At 44.5% G+C, this 19,678-nt stretch overlaps 1 protein-coding gene across 1 annotated transcript in view; it reads left to right on the top strand.

The window, feature by feature from the left end:
* Nucleotides 1-1,214: 1,214 nt before the first annotated feature.
* lpar3 (lysophosphatidic acid receptor 3) overlaps nt 1,215-19,678 on the top strand; it is a 77,811-nt gene continuing 59,347 nt past the window's right edge. Inside the window, exons 1-2 of the mRNA XM_060830650.1 lie at nt 1,215-1,580; nt 18,472-18,528. The gene's annotated coding sequence lies outside the window, so the exon portion shown is untranslated. The remainder of the gene's footprint in view (nt 1,581-18,471; nt 18,529-19,678) is intronic.

Below are 19,678 nucleotides of genomic sequence, written 5' to 3'. Positions count from 1 at the left end.
TGGGCACACTCACCCCCTGCACTGCGCTTATTCTCCCCCTGCACTGGGCCCACTCCTCCCCTGCACTGGGCTCACTCTTCCCCTACACTGGGCCCACTCTCCCCCTGCACTGGGCTTACTCTCCCCCTGCAAAGAACGTGGAGTTAATCAGAGATACAATTGGAGAGGGAATGGGCCTTTCAGCCCTTCCTTATGGTCATGGCTGATCATTAGATTTCTGCTTTCTCCCCATCCCTTTAGCCCTAAGAACTACATCCAACTGTTTCTTGAATACATTTAATGTTTTACCCTCAACCACTTCCTGTGGCAGAGAATTCCACAGCCCCCCCCCCCCCCACTCTCAGGGGGGAGGCATTGCTACCCATCTCAGTCTGAGATCAACTTGGAGGCTGAGGGGGTGGCCTTATTGAGGTTCATAAAATCAGGAGGTGCATGGATAAGGTAAACAGACAAAGTCTTTCCCTTGGGGTGGGGGTGTACAGAACCAGGGGACATAGGTTTAAGGTGAGGGGGGGCAAGATTTAAAAGGGACCTAAAGGGGCAACTTTTTCACGCAGAGGGTGGTACGTGTATGGAATGAGCTGCCAGAGGAAGTGGTGGAGGCTGGTACAATTGCAACATTTAAAAGGCATCTGGATGGGTATGTGAATAGGAAGGGTTTGGAGGGGTATGGGCAAAGTGCTGGCAAATGGGACTGTTTCCATGTTGTACATCTCTATGACTCTGCGGCCCAGTTCTGGCCCTATTCCTAGACTGTAATCCCCGGTTCTGGACTCCGCAAGACACTGGGAACAGCCTTCCTGTGTTTACCCTGTCTCAACCTGTGAAAGGATTCATCACATGATCTTATCCGAAGATGAAGCAGGCTTGAAGGGCTGAATGGCCGACTCTTGTCCCTAAATGCTTTGTTCTCACGGTATATTTGCCCCTCAGTGTTTTGGGACTCCATCCCTCTCACTGTGCCAGTTCTTAGGCAGTTCCCAGAAGGATCCAGGCTTCAACTGAAATTCCGGGAGTGTTAACATTGCTGGTGTCGTTGGCTGTTTCCGCCCTTGCCAAGGGTCTGTCACCAGAATTGGCTGGATGTTGAAATCCAGTGCTTCACCCAAGAAACTTCAGTAGCTATTCCCAGACTTGTTTGACATGTTTCCTTTCTCTAAAGTGTCGAAACTTGCCCTGACACGCAGGGAGAAGCCACATTAATTCCCTAGCAGTGAGGGAAGGGATGGACTCAAATGTCCCCACCCAAACACACTCGCATCTTCCCTTCCCTTCGTGAGCAACCTCACCCCAGCAGTTCCTCAAAGTGGGACAGAGGTGCGCGGCCAGGTTATCCCCCTCGGACTCCCCTGGCTGCCCAGGGTTTGAAACACAACTTGTACAACTCCTGAGCTGAGGGGCACGGAGCCAGAACTTCAACTCGGGCTGTTCCACAGGAACCACCGCCAGCAACAACAACAACAAAACAAGATAACGAGGGGGTGGCGAGCGGAGCTGCAGATGCCCAGGGATCACTGAGGGTGAGACGGCAATTCCCCAGAGCCCAGTCGCAGAGGCTGCCCTTGGCGAGGCAGGAGGAGGTGAGTCAATGTGGGGTGTCCCCAGCACCTTACCCCGTCCCCGCTCTGACACCGGTTCTTCAGGTGTTGCAGATTTCCCGGGTGAGTCTACATCAGACAGTCCTCTCCCTCACCTCCTGGCCTTTCGCTGGAACTCGCTAATAAGAAAATCCCCCCAACTCCTCAGTTGTAAATAAAACTTCATTGGCCATGCTTTGGGAAGACTTGCTGTGTCAGTGGTTTTGGGTTAAATCGTGATGCTTTTTGAACGATTTCCCAGAGTGTAATGAGTTTAGGATAACGACACTTGGCTAAAAGGAATTTCGTAAAGTAAACGTTCATTTGGATAAATCTACGCCAGGCTGACAGTTTGTTAAGGTGACAGTGGCCAAATACTTGATTCCCAGCCTGATGTTTCACTTTGTAAACATTGTGTTTTAACTGGAGTTTCCCTCATGTCGAGCAAGGCTGGGTGCAGCCAATGATTTGCGAAAGGAGAGATGTGTTTGCATTGATATAGCACCTCTCACAGTCTTTCCACGCCATGGAAGCATGGCCAATGAAGTGTCCCTTTTTACTGAGGTGTTGAAATGTTGGGAAAAGTTTCAGCTGGTTTTCTTACACCTTGTCCCAGCAAACAGCAAGGACGTAAAGGAACAAATAATCTGATGTTGGGTGGTGACAACTTTTATCTAAACTCATTGAGATGTGGGCACACTTGGAAGATGTGCTTAATTGAAACAAAAATAGAAATTACTGGAGAATCTCTGGCCACAACTGTGCCCTTCTTCAGAACTTAATCACCCTCTTCAGGGATGGTATAATGTGGAGGTGCCAGTGTTGTTTTGGGATGGACAAAGTCACACACCAGGTTATAGTTCAACAGATTTATTTGAAATCACAAGCTTTCAGAGCACTGCCCCTTCATCAAGTGAAGTCAGGAATGTTAGGACGCAGTTCTGGAGCAGGTGGGACTTGGACCCAGGGACTCTGAGTTCCTGCTCAGAGATAAGGGCACAAGAACCATCTACATTTTCTCAATAAGAAAACTTGTTTTTTTAAAAAAAACCTGAAAGAACTGTGGATGCTGTAAATCAGAAACAAAACCAGAAATTGCTGGAAAAGCTCAGCAGGTCTAGCAATATCTGTGGAGAGAAATCAGAGTTAACGTTTCAGGTCCAGTGACCCTTGCTTAGAACTGGAGATAAAATACTTCTGAAGGTAAAATGCTGATTCAATCTGCAGCATCTCCACTGAGTCCATCAACACCCTTCTTGAAGCCCCTCACTCTGTGGTATCTTGAATTAAATGCCATTAATTTGTTTCCCATTTCCCTTCAGTAACGGACCTCGGAATGTTATCCTGTGTTACACAGATTCTATTTGAAGATGTTTGATCTGTACCAGAATAGTCATCCACACGTTTTCTTTTTAAAGTTGCTAACTCATTTCAAAATTTGGAGATGCCGGTGTTGGACTGGGGTGTACAAAGTTAAAAATCACACAACACCAGGTTATAGTCCAACAGGTTTAATTGGAAGCACACTAGCTTTCGGAGTGACTGATAGTCAGTATCACCTGATGTGTAACCTGGTGTTGTGTGATTTTTAACCTCATTTCAAAATGTTTGTGTTTTTACTTGTTCAGCATCTGCAGTTTTTTCTCTTTTGATCAAAACTCCATTAAAATCTACATTAATCCTGGCCACGTTCCCAGTTCAAGCAGGAACTATCCAAATGAAATCGATTTTCCTCACTGTGCTCTAGATCTGGTATGAAGTTGACTCTTTCAATAGATGTCTCTCAGTTGATAGGCTGGGAGGCCACTTTTGGGCATTTTTGGTGATTGTGTTAGCTGGGAAGTTCTTAAAGTGCCAGCCCATACAGAGAGATCCCCCATTGGTTTCCATTGCTTTCTCGTCAGCTCTCTGTCACAGCCAGGGTATACCTCACTCCAGTTGAAAATGCGTTGCTGGTTAAAGCACAGCAGGTCAGGCAGCATCCAAGGAATAGAATACCTCACTCCAACCAAATGGCCCAGGTCTTCTCTGCCTCATGGACCTTTTGAAAGATTAGACCATCAGACCATGAGACATTGGAGCAGAAATTAAGCCGTTCAACAAATCGAGTCTGCTCCAACATTCAATCATGGCTGATATGTTTCTCAACCCCATTCTCCCACTTTTGCCCCGTAACTCTTGATCCCCTTGACAATAAAGTATCTATCTCTGTCTTAAATACACTCAATGACCTGGCCTCCACAGCCTTCTGTGGCAGTGAATTGTGTAGTTAAACAAATAGGCTCATTTGCTGTGATGTCATTGTGCCTAGTGACCGGAGCAATGCTCACCTTCCCATTCACAAAGTCTTGCAAAACCCACCAGGAAATGGTTTGGAATTGCCTCGGCCGTTTCTGGGAAAGAACGGATGATGTTTGTGCATTGGCATTGACCTGTATCTAGACTGACAGAACCGTGGGATGTACAAAGGGCCAAATGGCCTCCTCCTGAGGAGGAGTGTTTTATGTTTCTACATTTGCAACACTAAGAAACAACATCTTATTACTGACCCAACAACCAAGCTCTCTAACCTTGACCTCAATCTTCGATGGGAATATGCAGCACGAAAAAGGACATTCGGCCCAACCAGTCTGTACTTGTTTATGGTCCACTCAAACCTGCTCCCATCCTCTCATGTCTAAACCAACTCCTATTACTCGCTGTTCCCTGCTCCCTCACATCTGTGTCTCACTTCCCCTTAAGTATATCGATACCATCCACATAAACTGTACTCCGTGGTCGCAGTGTTGCTTATTTGACCACTCTTTTGGTAGATGTTTTATGTTTGAATTCTGGCTTGGTTCCAAAGAAGGTTGAGGGAGTGACGTTATAGAGGTTTGTAAAATCATGAGGAGTACAGATAAGGTGAATGGCAGGTGTCTTTTTCCTAGGATGGGGGATTTCAAGACTGGGGGGGTATTTTTAAGGTGAGAGGAGAGAGTTTTAAAAAGGACACAAGTGGCAACATTTTTATAAGGAGGGTGATTTGGAACAAACTGTCAGAGGAAGTAGTGAATGCGGATACAGTTACAACGTTTAAAAGATATTTAGATAAGTGCATGAATAATATGGGCCAAGCTCAGGCAGGTGGGGCTAGTTTAGTTTGGGATTGTGGTTGGCATGGACTGGTTGGGCCGAAGGGTCTGTTTCCGTGCTGTATGACTCTATAATTGTCTTATGGAGGGCCTCTCCTTAAGTTCTTTTTCACAAGAGGAAGCATTTCCTGTATAAGTACTCTATAAAAGCGTCTCACAATTATAAAGACTGGTGTAGGATCACCCTTCATCTTTTCTCCCTCAATGGTAAAGAGCCCCAGCCTGTCAATCCTTTCCTGGTACTGACACCCTACCCTAGAAGTCTACTCTGGACCCTATTCAGTGACTTTATATCTTTAACACAATATGTTCTTGAGATCTGTGTGGCTCATATAAGTTCTAATACAGATTTAGCACAACTTTCCTGCTTTTCAATTCGATTTCACCAGAAATGAAAACAAATTCCCTTTTTTTGTGGCTTTCCTATCGTACATCTGTTAGGCTTTGGTAAATTTGGAGTCTGGCTTCCTTTTGTTCCTTCTCCAACCAGATTTGCATCTTCCAAATAGCTAGTGATCCTTGTTCCGACCAAAATGTACTCCCCCAACATCATAAGACCTAGGAGTAGGCCCTTTGGCCCATCAGACCTGCTCTGCTATTCAATGAGTTAATTGCTGATCTCATAATTCCCATTTCCCCTTTCTGTCTTACCTGCATCGTCTTTGATTCCCTCACTGATCAAAAGCCTTTCTCAGTCTTGAATATACTCAAACATCCAGCCTCTACAGCTGTCTGTGATAAAGAATTTCATTCACTGCCCTCTGAATGAAGAAATTCTTCCTCATCTCTGTTATTAATGGGTGCCCCCCCCTATTTTGAGATAATGCTTTCTGGTCCTAGACTCTCATCATATCTACCATGTCAAGTCCACTAAGAATTCTGTATGTTTCAATAAGATTGCCTCGCATTCTTCTCTCTTCCAATATGTACCAATTTGCCACCCAGGTAAATAGTGCTGTGAGGAAGGCATATGGTGTACTGGGCTTTATTGGCAGAGGAATTGAGTTCCGGAGTCCTGAGGTCATGTTGCAGTTGTATAAGACTCTGGTGCGGCCTCATCTGGAGTATTGTGTGCAGTTTTGGTCGCCATACTATAGGAAGGATGTGGAAGCTTTAGAACGAGTGCAGAGGAGGTTTACCAGGATGTTGCCTGGAATGGTAGGAAAATCTTATGAGGAAAGGCTGAGGCACTTGGGGCTGTTCTCATTGGAGAAGAGAAGGTTTAGGGGAGATCTGATAGAAGTGTATAAGATGATTAGGGGTTTAGATAGGGTAGATACTAGGAACCTTTTACCGCTAATGGAGTCAGGTGTTACTAGGGGACATAGCTTTAAATTAAGGGGTGGTAGGTATAGGACAGATGTTAGGGGTAGATTCTTCACACAGCGGGTTGTGAGTTCATGGAATGCCCTGCCCGTATCAGTGGTGAACTCTCCTTCTTTATGGTCATTTAAGCGGGCATTGGATAGGCATTTGGAAGTTATTGGGCTAGTATAGGTTAGGTAGGATTCGGTCGGCACAACATCGAGGGCCGAAGGGCCTGTACTGCGCTGTATCCTTCTATGTTCTATGTTCTATGTTCTATGTCAAGGTCTAACCTACTCAACCTCTCCTCATGGAATACTCCCTCCTTATATCTGATCAATCGAGTGAAACTTCTCTGTCTGCCTCCAATGTCAATATATCTTTGCTGAGATAAGGGGCCTGAAACTGTTCACAGTGTTCTAGCTGTGGTCAGGTCAGGGCCTTGCATAGTTTTAGCAAACCCCCTGTACTTTTATACTCTATTCCCTTTGAAGTAAAGGCCAACATTCTAGTTGCCTTCTCTGCTGAACCTGAATGTTATCTTTTTGTGATTCATTTAAGGGGATTCCCAAATCCGTCTTGTTTGCAGCTTCCTTCATTCAGCTAATATTCAGATCTATTCTTCCTATTGAACCTCATATTTTCCCACGCAATATTCTATCTGCCAAGTTTTTGCAGACTCGCTTAACCTGTCTATTTCTCTCCACAGACTGTTTGCATCATCCTCACTACTTGCCTTTTCACCTATCTTTGTGTCATCTGCAAATCTGACAATAATATATTCACTTCCTGCAACCAAGTCATTAATGTATATATATATAGTAAATAATTGTTGCCCCAGTGCTGATCTCTGTGGCATTCCATTAGTTACAATTTTCCATCCTGAAAATACTCTAGTTTCCCAACCCCTTGTCTTCTTTAACCTTTTCATTTTTTCTATACACCACAAACTTTACATTTTTAAATGTCAACATTCGGTGCCATGTCTGCCCTCCCAGGTATATAACAAAGTGAAATAGTGATGTAATGTTTCTGCAACGTCTCCCAAAGGCAATAGTCAGTGTGTAACTGAATGTGCATGTGACATGGATGATACATTCACCTGCTCCATGGGGTGAAGATGAGAACTGACCTGACGTATAATGCATCCCAGGCCTTGGAATCCAACATATTCAACTGTCCTGTTGTGGAGATCACTTTATTTCCCAACTCTCTGTCTTTGGGGTCTCAATTGTCCTCTGTTTGATTTATTAGATTGGAATACATGCAGAATTCCCTTGGTTTAAGAAAAATGTGTTTAGCAGAGCTGCATGTTTACAATAAGTTAAATCTTCATTGAGGATATCATGGTGCTTAGTGACATTTCACATCCATTGTAACATGATGCTTAGAAAAGAAATTGGGAAAATAGTTCATTTTTATCCGAAATTCCCATGGTCTAGGAAGTCTGTTTCGAGCTGGATGTAGACTTGGGAGCTGTACAGTCTCCCTCAACTTGTAAATGAAAAGGTGAAAGCTGAAGCTTAAATTGTACTTGAAGTTCACACTGAGGAGTCAATCTGAGCATCTCATTAATTATGTACTGTCGCATAACAAAAACATAGCAGATAGAAACAGAAATAGGCCATTCGGCCCTTTGAGTCGAGAGTGTGGTGCTGGAAAAGCACAGCAGGTCAGGCAGCATCCGAGGAGCAGAAGAGTCAACATTTTGGGCATAACCCTAATGAAGGGCTTTTGCCCAAAATGTTGACTCTCCTGCTGCTCAGATGCTGCCTGACCTGCTGAGCTTTTCCAGCACCACACTCTCCACTCTGATCTTCAGCATCTGCAGTTCTCACTTTCTCCTATTCAGCCCTTCGGCCCTGCTCAACATTTCAATATGATCATGAGTCAATGGGGCAGAATGTTTTCTCAAATGTCAAATATTCTGTTATAACTCAGAAGAATCTTAATGGCGTAGTGCATTAGTTCATGCATTAAAGTTGCCTTGAAGTTTTAAAAAAAACAGTATTGGCAAAGAAATTGAGATGTATGTGCACAGTAATTTATGAGAAAAGATTTTAGCATTTAGTATTTGTCCAATGACTTTAAATAGCTAATGAGCTCTTGTCAGTTTTGCAGTAAGTTTTTTAACTTGAATTAACATGGCATTGGTAATCTCAAGTTAAGTTTCTTGTTAGTGAGTAGCTGTGACTAGCAATCATGGAAGTAAACTGGAAACTTTGTGAGTCCTACTCCAACAGTGGTGCAGCTGGTAAGGATCTTAAAATCTAGGCATGCCTTAGGTTTAATCGTTTAATCATTGCTTGTTCTCTAACCTAATTTTGATCTGGGGTATTACATTTCATCTTCATGCCTCAGCATTTAAGAAATTAGAGACTTTTTTTGGCAGCTCCCAATTGTTATTCAATATCAGCAGTTTGACGTTGGTGTGAGTGGGTGAATTTTGGGATGTGACTTGATCAAGCATAACTATAACTGGCTGCCGTTCAAAAAACGTATTCATTATTCACTGCCCCCGATCACAGATGGATTTCAATTGTCTCAATCAAAGTGTATACATAAAGGACTGACATATGAGGAAAGACTGGATGGACTGGACTTGTATTTGCTGGAATTTAGAACAATGAGGGGAATATGATCTCATAGAAACATATAAAATCCTGATGGGACTGGGCAGGCTAGATGTGGGAAGAATGTTCCCGATGTTGGGGAAGTCCAGAACAAGGGATCACACTCTAAGAATAAGGGGTAAGCCATTCAGGACTGAGATGGTGAAACATTTCTTCACTCAGAGAGTTGTGAGCCTGTGGAATTCTCTCCCACAGGAAACTGTTGGGGCCAGATCATTAGATATATTCAAGTGGGAGCTAGACATGACCCTTGCAGCTAAAGGGATCATGGGATATGGGGAGAATGGGATACTGGGATTGCTTGATCAACCATAATCAGATTGAATGGTGGAGCAGGCTCGAAGAGCCGAATGGCCTACTCCTGCTCCTATGTTTCTATGTAACTCATTTGATAAATACTTGTTCATTTATAAATAAATACCTGCACTGGTCCATTTCAATCCTACGATGTGCATCATGTAACTATATTTCATGGGCATCGCAGGGGCTGGGTGGGTCAATATACTCATTGAATTCTAACTTCATTTGATCAGTTTGTTCTGAATGTTACAGTGGCCGCTTTAAGTGCTGTTTCTTTAGTTTATTTAGTCAACTGACAGTCAGTGGGGGTTGGGTTGGACAAGGAAACGATCCACGAAAAAAGAACTAGCATCATAGATTCCAAATCTAACTCAAACCCCATGTGCAGTAATGAAAATGTGTTGCTGGTTAAAGCACAGCAGGTCAGGCAGCATCCAAGGAATAGGAAATTCGACGTTTCGGGCATAAGTCCTTCATCAGGAATTGATTCCTGATGAAGGGCTTATGCCCGAAACGTCGAATTTCCTATTCCTTGGATGCTGCCTGACCTGCTGTGCTTTAACCAGCAACACATTTTCAGCTATGATCTCCAGCATCTGCAGACCTCATTTTTTACCCCATGTGCAGTAATATCATGTTTGCCCAGTACTGTGTACCTTCAGGGTCACAATCTCATTTTGCCGGAACAGTTTATAATGTAAAGCAATCCCTCACAGGCTTATTGTCTTGTAATTACTCTCACGTAACCCTGGTTCTTTAAGTGATAAATTCTTTGAGATGTTTTATACTGACATCATTCTATCATAGGAACCTGGAGGATGACTTCCGGAACATGTTGTTTTGTAGATTGCACGACATGACTCTACACTGATTTTGATTTCGGTGAACGAGATGGGCTGTTGCCCGAAACGCCTATTCTCCTGCTCCTCGGATGCTGTCTGACCTGCTGTGCTTTTCCAGCACCACTCAAATCTAGACACTGATATTGATTTGCCAACTTCATTCTGACACTAGATTTTTTAGATACAAATGGATCCTTGAAAGTGACAAATATTTATCATCCTTGGTTCTAGTATGCAGTATTTACACACTAGGCAGTGATTTGCAGGTAATAGAATAGAACCATAGAAACCCTACAGTGTGGAAACAGGCCATTTGGCCCAAAAAAGTCCACACCAACCCTCCAAAGAGTATCCCATCCAGACCCACTCCTCCACATTCCCCCTGACTAATCCACCTAACCTACACATCGCTGAACACTACGGGCAACTTAGCTTGGCCAGTTCACCTAACCTGCACATCTTTGGATTGTGGGAGAAAACCCACACAGACACAGAAAGAATGTGCAAACTCCACATAATTGCCTAAAAGTAGAATTGAACCCCAGTCCCATGAGGCAGCATTGCTAACTACTGACCCACTGTGCCATCCCCACATTTCTCATTACAGTGGTCCATACTTATGGATAGAGAATGAGCAGTGATATAGCTCTCCACTGTATACTGTTTACCAGATCTTCATGTGATCCCAAGGATAGTTTGTCTTGTTATCTGTTTGTTTGCAAGATTTTGGAAATCTTTTAGCTTTGATAATTCGGGACAAAACTAACAGTTACCGTGATATTGCTAAAATTGGGGCTATTAACTTTTGATTTCTGTTATCTGATTTTAAAACTTGAAACTTTCACGGATTAAAAGTGGTTTTATAAGGAAGAAACCACAGACTTAAAATGGCCACAATGATCACAGATTGAGCAAATTCAGGACATCAGTATGGAAATTATCTAAGTTAACCTGGGGTGGCACAGTGGCTCAATGGTTAGCATTGCTACCTCACGGCACCAGGGTCCCATGTTCAATTCCAGCCTTGGGTGACTGTCTGTGTGGAGTTTGTACATGCTCCCTGTGTCTATGTGAGGTTTCCTCCCACAGTCACAAAGATGTGCAGATCAGGTGAATGGGTAATGCTAAATTGACCCATAGTGTTAGGTCAATTAATCAGAGGAAGATGGGTCTGGGTGGGTTACTCTTCAGAGAGTTGGTTTGGGCTGAAGGGCCCGTTTCCACACTGTAGACATCTACAAAACAGGCATTCTCTCAGACTCAACTAAAACAATGCAAAGCCTTTTTAAAAAAATTAAACTGCATATTCATTATTTTCATATTTCATTAGGCACTCTCCCCTTTTTAAACTTTCTATCTGAGTTTATGCATGTTTGATAATGTGTTGCATTATTTTTCTCAAGGTTAGTAAGTAACAAAATACCTGTTTCTTTTACTCAAGGATACCTTGTAATTGACTCCTTTATTTTGAGGAGCAGCACTTTAATTAATTTAATTTAAAATCTCTATGGAGGCCAACTATTTAAGAAACATGATAAGGAAAAGCCAAGGAAGTACAGACTGGTGAACTGTAGGTCAGGGGTGGGTAAGTTGTTGAAAGGGATTGTGACCCCCTTGACTGGACCGGGAGCTGATACCAACCACGGCAAGTTTCCCAGCTTTGAGTCTGCAGTAAATGGCACCATGAGCCCTGTAGCTCAGACTGAGGGGGCACAGCACAGGAAGGGCACAGCAAGTAGGAGCAGGGAACAGCAGGGATCAGCAGAAAATAGAACACCAGAGGTGCTGTGAGCATCGTAGTGCGCTCAAGTGAGTGTGCACCTAGGAAAGCGAGTGAGGAGCCCTTAGTCCATAAGGTATATTTGGCCATTCGGCCCATCGAGTATGCTCCACCGTTCGATCATGGCTGATACGTTTCTCAACTCTGTTCCTCTGCCTTCTCCTTGTAACTCTTGATTTCCTTCCTGATGGAGATGAAACTTGGTCCAATCAATCAGCTGGGTGTCTGGCCCCAGCGTACAGAAGCAGCATTAGAATGGTAGCTTCCCGGAGAGTCCCCTGAGGGGCATCACAGAGTCACAAAAGTGAGCTGTAAGAGGATCAGAAGGAACCAGGATGGAATGGGAATGCTGGCGTGTTCCGGGCTCCAGCATCCATGGATCTGGGGTCCATGAAGCTAATGCCGATACCCTGTAACATTGGTCCCAGGTAGATAGAAATGGTGTGTGGGAGTATGGAGAAAAGACAGGAGATTGACACGAGGTAACAGAATCAATGCAGCCATTAGGGGAGGCAATGGCATAGTGGTATTATCACAGGACTGTCAACCCAGACAATGTCTGGGGACCTGGATTCAAATCCCATATCAGCAGGTAGCGGAATTTGAATTCAATAAATATCTGGTGTTACGAATCTAATGATATAGACAAAATTATTGTCAGTTGTTGGAATCTGGTCATTAAAGTTCTTTAGGAAAGGAAATCTGCCATCCTTATCTGGCTTGGCCTACATGTGATTCCAGACCCACAGCAATGTGGTTGACTCTTTACTGTCCTCTGGGCAATACAGATGGACAATAAATGCTGCTACATCCCGTGAATGAATAAAAGGAAAAAAAAAAGATGGGCTGAATGACCTCCATCAGCACTGTAACGTTTGGGTGATTCTGGGGGGTAACTAAGATGGAGGTTGAGAGGGAGCAAGCAGTGAGGCGGAGTAGTCAGGTACCTTCTAAAATACTGTGTACACTTCCAGTCCACCTTGCTATAGGAAGGATATTATTAACCTGGAGAGGGTTCAGAAAGCAATTCCCAAGATGTTGCTGGGAATGGAGGGTTTTCAGTTATAAGGATAGGCTGGGACTTTATTCATTGGAGCACAGGACTTTGAGGGGTGACTTTTTAGAGGTTTGGAGGAAGTGATGGATGCAGATGCAGTTACACCGTTTAAAAGACATTTGGATAAGTTCATGGATAGGAAAGGTTTGGAGGGATATGGGCCAGGAGCAGGCAGGTGGGACTGGATTAGTTTGGGACCACGGTCAGCATGGACTGGTTAGACTGAAGGACCTATTTCCGTGCTGTATGACTGAATGACCTTTGTTTTGGGAATTGTTGACATCTTATTTTCTTATGGAAAGATGGTAGGCTAGGAAGCAGTCAATAAACGAGATCTGTTAATGAGGATGATACCAAGCACCTGTCCCCATTAACAGGCATCTCGATGCTCCATAATGATAGTCTTGTCTCAATGTCTGGCATTCTGTTGGGGAATGCGATCGGTTTCTCCATGTCAAGAAAGGCCTTGCCTGACTTCTTATCTGAATCTCCCACATGTCTTACCATAGCCCATGTCACTCAGAACCGCTTTACCATTTTACCCATTGTCTTTCTCCAAGTTAGGTATTTTCTATCTTATTAAAGTAAAAAATGAGGTCTGCAGATGCTGGAGATCACAGCTGCAAATGTGTTGCTGGTCAAAGCACAGCAGGTTAGGCAGCATCTCAGGAATAGAGAATTCGACGTTTCGAGCATAAGCCCTTCATCAGGAATAAGAGAGAGAGAGCCAAGCCGGCTGAGATAAAAGGTAGGGAGGAGGGACTAGGGGGAGGGGCGATGGAGGTGGGATAGGTGGAAGGAGGTCAAGGTGAGGGTGATAGGCCGGAGTGGGGTGGGGGCGGAGAGGTCAGGAAGAGGATTGCAGGTTAGGAGGGCGGTGCTGAGTTGAGGGAACCGACTGAGACAAGGTGGGGGGAGGGGAAATGAGGAAGCTGGAGAAATCTGAATTCATACCTTGTGGTTGGAGGGTTCCCAGGCGGAAGATGAGGCGCTCCTCCTCCAGCCGTCGTGTAGTTGTGTTCTGCCGGTGGAGGAGTCCAAGGACCTGCATGTCCTCGGTGGAGTGGGAGGGGGAGTTAAAGTGTTGAGCCACGGGGTGATTGGGTTGGTTGGTTCGGGCAGCCCAGAGGTGTTCTCTGAAGCGTTCCGCAAGTAAGCGGCCTGTCTCACCAATATAGAGGAGGTCACATCGGGTGCAGCGGATGCAATAGATGATGTGTGTGGAGGTTCGGGCGGCCCAGAGGCGAGGTTTTCTATCTTATTACACAGCTCGGGAGCAGATGGGATTTGAACCTGTACCTCCTGGTTCCATAAAATACAGTGGCAGAATTAGGCCATTTGGCCCATCGAGTCTACTCCAACATTTGATCGTGGCATTCTCCTGCCTTCTCCCCATAACCTTTGATCTCCTTACTATCTATCTCTGTTTTAAAGACACTCAATGAGTTTGCCTCCATAACCCTCTACGGCAATGAGTTCCACCGATTAATCACTCTCTGGCTGAAGAAATTCCTCCTCATTTCAGTTCTAAAGAGTCGTCCCTTCATTCTGAGGCTGTGCCTTCAGGTCCTAGTCTGTCCTACTAATGGAAGCACCACGTCCACTCTATCCAGGCCTCTCAGTGTTCTGTAAATTTCAATCATTTTCCCTCTCAACCTTCTAAACTCCATCGAGTACAGACCCAGAATCCTCGTATGGCAAGCCCTTCATCCCTGAGATCATTCTTGTAAACCTCCTCTGGACTCCCTGTAACACCAACATATCATCCCTTAGATACAGGACCCAAAACAATTCATAATATTCCAAATGTGGTCTGACCAAGGCTTTATACAGCCTCAGCATACATCCCTGCTCTTGTATTCCAGCCCTCTTGAAATGAATGCCTTTCTAACTTCCAACTGAATCTCCATGTTAACCTTAAGGCAATTCTGAACTTTGACTCCCAACATCTTTTGTGTTTCAGATTTCCAAAGCCTTCGCACATCTAGAAAATAGCTTATACTCTACTGTTCCTGACCTCTCACTTGCCCACATCATATTCCATCAGCCATTTCTTTGCCCACTCTCCCAACCTGTCCAAATCCTTCTGCAGCCTCCCTGCTTCCTCAACACTACCTGCCCCTCCACCTATCTTTGTGTCATCTGCAAACAATGCTCTCAGTTCCTTCGTCCAGATCATTAATGTATAGGAGGTAAAGGCTCAGGGGTAGGGACACCACCACTGTACCACAAGAGCCCTCTTTCTCCATGCTATGGCTTGGAGAATAATGAGCCTCATGTGGGATGTTGATGTTCGGTCTCATAAAATCATCTGTATCATTTGTTAAAACCTCCCCTCTGGAGACAAACAGCAGGAAATATGTAATTATTCAGGGATTTATTATTATCATGTAAACTAAAGCAGACTGAAATTTTATCGCTGTGTTAGGAGGTGCATGCTTAAAATGTTTATCTTTATAAATAAAATGTTTATAAGAGGTTGTAAAGATTGGCTCCAGTTCCAGCCTTCACCACCTGGCTATCTGCAGTTATATATTTGATTGTGATTTTATAGGTTTTATATCTGCCAGCTTTCGCAACTGCAAGGGGCACTCTCAGTCTTCATGTACTTGCAGAGCCTGTCATGTGACCAACAGTGAAAGCCCAATAGCAGGGTTTGTTTTCAAATGTTTGAAATCAATTCTGTTGAAATCCTGAGATCAAGACATTCACGCTCTTCATAAGATTATGAGATTGTCAGACACAGGGGGAAAGTAGGCCATTCAGCCCGTCGAATCTGCTCCGCCATTCAATGAGATCGTGGATGAACTGATAACCCTCAACTCCACTCTCCTGCCTTTTCCCCCATAACCCCTGATTTCTTTCCTGTCTTTCTCATAGAGTCATAGCACAGAATCAGACCCTTCAGTCCAACCAGTCCATGCTGACCATTGTCCCAAACTAAACTAGTCCAACCTGTCTGCTCCAGGCCCATATCCCTTCAAACCTTTCCTTCATGTACCCATCTAAATGTCTTTTAAACATTTTAATTGTCCCCACATCCACCACTTCCTCAGGAAGTTCATTCTACACACAAACCACTCTCAGTGTGTAAAAAAATAACTCTTATGTCTTTTTAAAATCTCTCTCAGAAAAGATTTACAAGGATGTTGCCAGGGTTTGGATAATTTGAGCTATGGGGAGAGACTGAATAGGCTGGGGCTGTTTACCCTGGAGTGTTGGAGGCTGAGGGGTGACCTTATAGACGTTTATAAAATCCTAAGGGGTATGGATAGGGTAAATAGACAAGGTCTTTTCCCTGGGGTGGGGGAGTCCAGAACTAGGAGGCACAGGTTAAGAGTGAGAGGCAAACAATTTAAAATGGACTGAAGGAGCAACCTTTTCATGCAGAGGATGGCATGTGTATGGAATGAGCTGCCAAAGGAAATGATGGAGGCTGGTACAATTACAGCATTTAAAAGGCATCTGGATGGGCATATGAATAGGAAGGGTTTAGAACGATATGGGCCAAGTGTTGGGAAATGGGACTAGATTAGTTTAGAATATCTGGTTGGCATGGACGAGTTGGACCGACGACTCTGTTTCAGTGCTGTACAACTCTATGACTCTCACCTCTCAGCCTTGAATCTACTTAATGAAACAGTCTCGACAACCCCCTGTGGTGAAGCATTCATCAGAATCACTCCCCTCCGAGGGAAGAATTCCTTCTGATCCCTGTCTTCAACGTGCAACACCTTACACTGAGATAATGCGTTTTGAAGCGAGACTAACCCCCAAGGAGAAACATCTGCATCTGCATCTACACTGTGAAGTCCTCAGAGAATCCTATATGTTTCAATAATGTCTCCTCAGATTCTTCTAAACTCCAATAAGTACTCGTCAACCTCTCCTCTAACGGCAATCCCTCCACACATGGGAGCAGCCTTGTGAGCCTTGCCTGGGCTGTCTCCAATGTCAGTGTGGCTCTCCGTAGGAAAAGAAGACAAAGCTGTTCACTATATTCTGACCAGTTTCTTGTACAGTAACCGTGTGAGAGGGTCGTCCCCCTGTGAGTGTGAGGAAGCAGAGAGAAAGATGGTAGAATTTACCCTTGCAATGTACAGAAAATCCTGGAACTCCATGCTGCACTGTCAGGAGTCCTCCTTCACACTGACCACACTATCCACATTGACCACACTGACCACACTATCCACACTGACCACATTGTCCACACTGTCTGCACTGTCCGTACTGATCGCACTGACCACACTGTTCACACTGTCCACACTGTTCACACTGTCCGCACTGACCACATTGTCCACACTGACCACATTGTCCACACTGTTCACACTGTCCACACTGACCGCACTGTCCACACTGACTGTACTGACCACACTGTCCACACTGACCACATTATCCACACTGACCACATTATCCACACTGTCCACACTGTTCACACTGACCACACTGACTACACTGACTACACTATCCACACTGACCACACTGACCACACTGACTGTACTGTCCACACTATCCACACTGACCACACTGACCGTACTGACCACACTGTCCACACTGTCCGCACTGACCACATTGTCCACACTGTCCACACTGACCACACTGACCACACTGTTCACACTGTCCACACTGACTGTACTGTCCACACTGACCGCACTGTCCACACTGACCACACTGACCACACTGTCCACACTGACCACACTGACCACACTGTCCACACTGACTGTACTGTCCACACTGGCCACACTGACTACACTATCCACACTGGCCACACTGACTGTACTGACCACACTATCCACACTGACCACACTATCCACACTGACCCAGGCTGGAATCTGTGTCCAGGTTAACTCTGGCTGTGTGGTGTCTTGTGGCTGTCCATAGGGAAAAGGATGGTCCTATTCTCCAGCGACTCCTCCAGCCCCTGTCCCTCTCAGCTTTGCTCAGCGACACATCCTCGGTGATGATGTTAAGTAGCACAGACCCAGGGCGAGAAAACCCAACCAACAGCAGATGCTGGAAATCAGAAACAAAAACAGAAATCGCTTGGAAAACTCAACAGGTCTGGCAGCATCTGTGGGGAGAGATGTCAGAGTTACCGTTATGAGCACAATGACCCCTCTTCAAAAAGGCATCTTCCTGAATCGCAGTGGGTTCTCAGGAGAATCTTGCAAATTCTTCATATTGTCTACATTCCAGAAAAACAAAATAGACGAATGGACCAGATCTCGACCTTAGGAGAAAATGAGGAGTGCTGATGCTGAAGATCAGAGTCGAGAGTGTGGTGCTGGAAAAGCACAGCAGGTCAGGCAAGCATCTGAGGAGCAGGAGAATCGACGTTTCGGGCAAAAGCCCTTCATCAGGAATGACACTCCTGACGAGCTCGATCTTAACTTGTTCAACACTAACAGAGGTCTTTTGCACTGATGTATGATGACAGATTACTGAGAATAAGGTGTGTCATTGGCTGAGTTGTGTTGGTGATTGTGAGTGATTAACCTGCTGGACCCATCCTGACATCTACATTCTCTCCTCCAGTTACTGCCTTGCTGTGAAAAACTGAAGTCAGTTGACACCAAGGTATAGTCTAAAAAGTTTATTTGAAATCACAAGCTTCCAAAGCACAGCTCTGGCATCAAGTGAACCTGAGAAAAGTGCAGCACTTTAACCTGGTATTGTGTGACTTCTGACTTTGTCCACCCCAGTCCAACACTGGCACCTCCACATGTTGAAAAGCTGATCATTCCATTTTTTCAGATTTATCTGGAAACAATGTGAAATGCTGGGCTGTTTTATTATCTAAAAATCTTACAGGGATTATAACTCATTTTTAAATGTCTTTGCAGAGATGAAGAGCTCTCAATGATACGTGGAATCTTTGGGAGGAGTACTTATGGTTGCTTGTACGTGATTCCAATTTTCATGTATATTTTTGTGACATTTCAGATTGTCTTTGTGAGTATTTTCTTTCACAATCTGAGAGAGAATATAGTGCAAACCCTGCATATAATGTTCAACATCAGACAGAGATAAAGACATATTGCAGGAACGTGCACGTAGCTCCCTATCACATCTCTCACAAATATTCCAAAGAATTGCATTCCAAAAGATTTTATGATATTTGGCTGTTCTCTCTGATCTCACCCTTTCATCAGCTACATTATGTAAAGCTCTTTTGAAACAGTTCCCTTTGAAAGGCAAACGTTTTGCCATCATTCCAAACTTATTGATGTGCTGACCAGTCGTGACCCCAGAAAATGATGTGACTAAAAATGAGGTCATTCAGCCCATCTCTGAAGGAGCTTTCCCATCACTGTGGTCCTCAAAACATTTCCTTTTTGAAAGTGTATCCAATCTCTTAAATGTTACCACAGAATGTGTCTGAAATTCCTTTCAGGGAATGCATTCTGGAGCATAATAATTCAATGTGTGTAATTTACTATCCCGGGTGATCACTTTCAGCTTTCACATGAGATAATTATGATGTTAAAATTCTTGTGGTTGGGTGCAAATCTCAGAGTAGAACATGATATGAATGACCATTCCTGAGTTTGATGGTTTTGTCTTGAGAAGTGGTCCCCTCTCTTTCTAAAATTATACTGTGCGACCATGAGCATCCAAATGAGTAGGTCTTGGGTTCAAAAGTGACTCAGGCAGCATCCAAAGTGCTGCGAAATCGACGTTTCGGGCAAAAGCCCTGTGCTCTTCCAGCGCCACTGATCCAGAATCTGGTTTCCAGCATCTGCAGTCATTGTGTTTACCTCTTGGGTTCAAAAGGGCAGCCAGAAGCCAATTATCTTCAATCCTGCAGGATTTCCTGAGACAACCCAGTCCAAACCCATGACCACATCCATCCAAAAGGACAAGGGCAGCAGATACAGGGGAACACCACCCCCTGTAAGTTCTCCTCCAAGTCACCATCCTGACTTGGAAATATATTGCCGTCCCTTAATTTTTTATGGGTCAAAATCCTGGAATCCCCTCCCCGAGGGCATTGTTGGGCTACCCACAGCACATGGACTGCAGCGGTTCAAGATGGCAGCTCACCCCCAC

This window comes from Hemiscyllium ocellatum, chromosome 9, assembly GCF_020745735.1.
Source record: "Hemiscyllium ocellatum isolate sHemOce1 chromosome 9, sHemOce1.pat.X.cur, whole genome shotgun sequence".
NCBI classification, from domain to species: Eukaryota; Metazoa; Chordata; class Chondrichthyes; order Orectolobiformes; family Hemiscylliidae; genus Hemiscyllium; species Hemiscyllium ocellatum.
This window is presented reverse-complemented; position numbering and strand designations above follow the sequence as displayed.